This window comes from Notolepis coatsorum (assembly GCF_963971535.1).
Source record: "Notolepis coatsorum genome assembly, chromosome: 5".
NCBI lineage: Eukaryota > Metazoa > Chordata > Actinopteri > Aulopiformes > Paralepididae > Notolepis > Notolepis coatsorum.
In genome coordinates, this window is record NC_140169.1 from 51,590,740 (window position 1) to 51,595,739 (window position 5,000).

Consider the following 5,000-nt stretch of genomic DNA (forward strand, 5'->3'; position numbering starts at 1 on the left):
GATGGATGGAGAGCAAAATAGAGAGAGAGAGAGAGAGAGAGAGAGAGAGAGAGAGAGAGAGAGAGAGAGAATAGATTGATTTTATAAAAAAACTTAATTTTTTACTAAAACTACAAATGATGCAACAAACCATTAAAAATAAATACTTTACAACTAAAAAATAAATAAAAATCAATTAGGGACAACGATGCTGAAACCGAACTAAATTGTCATTTGAATTTCCCCCATGGGAAAAAAAAAACCTAAGTGATCTAAGGTTCTGGGTGCCTCAGAGAGAGAGACACCGGAGAGGCACTGTAGAAACTTGTAGTTCTGAGAAGAGCGTCCCCTAGCTTCACCCTTTCCCTGTGTGGTACAACACAACAGGTCTTTGTGTGTGTTTGACCAGGCCCCAGTCAAATATTTTCCTGTGGAGAAACAGGGCCGCCTCATCAGATGACCCTCCTCCTTCAGCCTTATCATGTGTGCTCCTAAACGTCACCAGTTGTATATCACAGGGCATCGATGCCGTCAGGGGCTGAAAAGAGAGCAGGGGGGACTGAGATGCTCTCTGGACTGACATCCTTATTAGACAGTCTGTTACCCGTGCCACCCTGTCCGAGGCCTCCTTCGTCTTCCTGGTTCAGACGCCGCTCCAATATCACCTCCAGCTCCCCCGTGCGGAGACTGGCAGCCCCCAGTGACTTCCCCATCGAGCAGACTGATTCGAGAGCTCAAGTCCCTGATGTAACCCATTCCGAAACATAGGGCAGAAAACAGCCAGCAAAGGCAGCTTGGCCATCATCCTCCGAGGCTGGATCTGGAAACCGTTGAGGTCGGCGTAGAACGTGTTGAGCCCCACAGTCATTACCTTCCAACCCTTGAACAAGGTAAAGGTGCTGATAACATAAACTGATGTCAGAGAAAACATCCCCCTGGTGACTCTGATGAGAGGTTTGCTGAAGGAGTATGGCGTGGCCTTCCCATTGGGCATGAACCGATACGCTCCGCTCCTGTCTCAGCTGGACATGGTTTCATCCCCACAGAAACTGGACCTCAACCTTGTGTCCCGACCCGCCCTCCCAGAAAACGAAAATCCTCCATAAGCCAGCTAGTCTTCACATAGTTCCACAAATGTATATGAGTATACTTGATGATCAAAAATGTTTCAGCCTCCTGGCCCCGGCAGCGGAACACCTTGTAATGTTCAGACCTAAGTGACAACACACCAGTCCCGTCAATTTGGTAAAAACTCATATTCTGCTTCCTGGGTGATGCCCGACAGCGCCTCACTGACACGATAAATAGACATACCTAAAACTGGGACCTGAGGTAGGAAAGTCAGTGAGGTCAGGGAGCAAAAAAAACTCTCTCCATGTCCCTTGCCCCATACAACAACAAACAAAAAAAGTCCACTCTAAAAACACTTCTCATTAGAAATAAAGAGTAAACAAAACAAAAAACAAAAAACAACAAAACTATACTGATTCCACTTCGTCCTCCACCTTTCTGAGGTCCCGCTGTACCTTCATCCTGTATATCTCTGTTTCAGCAAAACGTCCATCTCCTTGAAAACCTCATATTTTTCCTAGCTGACATAATAAAAAAACTCCTTATCCGGAAAGAAATGTGCTATCTCTACCCCCTTCCTGTTTTTTGTCGTCCGTAAAAACATTCTCGTCGCCTCCAATGAATAGCAAGTATGATCAGTAACTGCAGATGCATCACTCTCATATTCCTCATCATCATCAGTGCTTACCTCCGACCATGTACCCTCTTGTGTACTCTGTGTACTGCTGAGTACTTCCTTCACATCTGCCTTCTTAGCTTGAGAGCTTGACAACTCAACTACTTCTAACTTCCTCTTCTGCCTAACAACCTTCATCTCGTCGTCCTCCTCTTCCATGTCAATATCCTCTACTTCCTCCACCCTGACCCCCCCACCTGAGTCCTTTGACTCTGTTCCATCAACAGTCCCACCTTCCTCCTGCCCATTTATCTCATCCTCGCTGATACCAGCCCCTCCACCCTGTCCCTGCAGATCAACTACCAGCCACCCCATTTTCACTTCCATCCTCTGTAATCTTTCCTACCACGACCCCCCCCCCCCCCCCCCCCTCATTTTCATCCCCACCAACTGTCGCTTGTACGTCAAAAGGTCCACTTTTCTCCTGGCTACTTATCGTGTCCTTGCTGACACAAGCCCCCCCACCCTGTCTCTGCAGATCAACTCCATCCTCACCCTCCACCCCATCTTCACCGCCATCCTTTTTATTCGTTTCTACCACCCCCCCTCCTCCCCCCACATTTTCATCCCCCACCATTTTTTCCATGTACTGCGTCTCCTGCCTTTCCTACGCCTTCCTCGTTTTTTATCACTTCTATCTGGTACACTAGCCTTCTCAGACGCCTCCCCACCACCCCTCTTCCCCTGTTCCCCCCCCCCCCTCAACACCTTGATTCACACCCCAAGCTGTTCTTCCTTTCTTTGTTGCGCTCATCCCAGCATTTTCCCCCCTGCTAGGGCCCCCCCCAAGGCAGGCTTTTCTTAGTTGCCCCTCTTTTCCACATCCAAAACACTGCATATTCTGAGTTGTTGCATAAATAATATACTCAAACCCGTCTATTATTACTTTAAAATTAAGATCCAACTCGTCCTCACGTTTGTTCATAATAATGAACGTCTGCCTTCTGTGAGAAACTACATGCTGTAATTCAGGTGCTTTACACCCTGAAGACATGTTCTTTAATGGAGATACAATCTTCCATATCTGGCGAGTTCCCTCAATATAAGCTCATCGCCTATCAACGGGGGAGCATTTGCCAACGTCACCTTTTTCGCAGGTGTTGTGAGCGGCATCACCGATACAAATGTTTCATTTATGACCCAACCCGTCCGTTATCAGTCTATTTACTTTAATCAAATCATCCACAAAGAATACGACACCGCCGTTCATCCTTGCCGCAGATTTAACGCTCGGAGCGCCCACCACCCTCGCAACAGCCAGACTACAGTCTTCCACTGAGCAGGGAAATGCCGGCGAGACCTTAAAACCATGTTTCCTGGTCAGCTTTGCGAAATCCACCGTGTGCAGACAGCTGTCTAAGCGAACACTGACAACGCTACCAGCCCACCACCAACACACAACCAGTCAAATAAACCACAGTCTAATTCACAATTTGACAAACAACATATAAATAGAAAAGTTAGAAAACTCGTCTGCGTACTCCGCAGACCTCTCAGCACCACTCAACACACCATGCTCCACCATACACACGCATGCGCACAGAGAGAGAGAGAGAGAGAGAGAGAGAGAGAGGATGGAGAGAGAGAGAGATAGAGAGAGAGAGAGAGAGAGAGAGAGAGAGGAGAGAGAGAGAGAGAGATGAGAGAGAGAGAGGAGAGAGGAGAGAGAGAGAGAGAGAGAGAGAGAGAGAGAGAGAGGAGAGAGAGAGGGTGGAGAGAGAGAGAGATAGAGGAGAGAGGGGAGAGAGAGATGGATGGAGACAGAGAAAGGGATGGAGAGAGAGAGGGATGAAGAGCAAAAGAGAGAGAGAGAGAGAAAGAGAGAGAGAGAGAGAAAGAGAGAGAGATGGATGGAGAGAGAGAGAGAGGGGTGGAGGAGAGAGTGAGAAAGAGAGAGGGAGTGAGACAGAGAGAGAGAGATAAAGAGAGGGGGAGAGGGGATGGAGAGAGAGTCGAGGGATTTTAGAGAGAGAGGGATGAGAGAGAGAGAGGGATGGAGAGAGAGAGATGGATGGAGAAAGATGAGAGGGGATGGAGAGCAAAAGAGAGAGAGATAGAAAGAGAGAGAGAGGGATGGGAGAGAGTGTGAGAAAGAGAGAGAGGGAGAGAGAGAGGGGATGGAGAGAGAGTGAGAAAGAAAAGAGAGAGAGAGAGACAGAGAGAGACAGAGAGAGAGAGAGTAAAAAAGGCGAAAAATAAGTTGCTAATAAAGTGCTCTATGCTTCATTGCATATTCAAAAGTGCCTGCGAGGCGAAGACGTTTGGTCACGTTTGCTTTTAATGTGATTTGATTGGCCAGACGCGAAATTAGCATATATTCCCCTACCTAGAACCAAGCTGGGCCGTGTTAAGGCTTAGGAGCTAAGCCAACCCATGCAGCTCGAATCTTATTGGCTAATAATTAAGCAATAGGATGAATAAACAAACAAAAAATGGCCTAGCGTCCTAACCTCGTTCCCAGCTTTATCTCGTGAGCCTAGGGTGACCAAATCCATATGATCCAAATGCAGGACAGCGTGTCGATTTTGCGGGACATTTGTTGAAATTGTGTCACAGTAATGAATATGTATACAATAATTGTTACAAAGGGTCAGATTAAACCGAATATATATATTTATTGCCTGAGATCCCATGTATAATATTTGTATATCGTCTGATATCCCTTGTATATTCTTTGTACATATACACGGAATATCCCTTTACATGGTACAGGACAGACCATAATATTCGTTCTCCTATTGGAAGCTGATCCCCTAGGCGCCACGGCCATACCCCCCAACGTCTAGTTCAAAGTCACCGCTAAGACATGCCTGGACATGCCCGGTTCTGCGCAAGAATACGAGACAGAAATAAGGCTGGTACTAGATTGTTCACCTAACGTATAAATACGGCGCAGTGGATACAGCAGTTAGTTAACCTAGAAACGTGTTACCCTCAAACGTTAAAGCCTTCATCACGAGTCAACGACCAAGTGAAGTGAGCAACCTTGCGTCTAAATAGAGCACTTATAACCGCGTGCGAATAGGATAGTAAAAGTGTCAGAGCTTAGTGAGATAACGTCAAGTTCGACCTAGCTAATGTGAAGTACCGTGCACCGGAGAATCTACACCGGTGAATGCAGAGCCTTTTCCGGCTGGATTATTATATTGCTTTGGTACCGTGGCTGCTGGATCAGAGAACCGTTCTACCCCGCTGCTGTGTGGGATTTACCCGTGAGGAGCATCACTCGAGCCCGTCTCAAGGAGAGGCTGGCTGGCTTTCACCTATGCTGTCG

General features: G+C 47.1%; 1 protein-coding gene across 1 annotated transcript in view; it reads right to left on the reverse strand.

Annotated features, from left to right (window-relative positions):
- LOC311229130 (uncharacterized protein) overlaps nucleotides 1-5,000 on the reverse strand; it is a 121,654-nt gene that overhangs the window by 109,801 nt on the left and 6,853 nt on the right. The gene's annotated exons all lie outside the window — the stretch shown is intronic.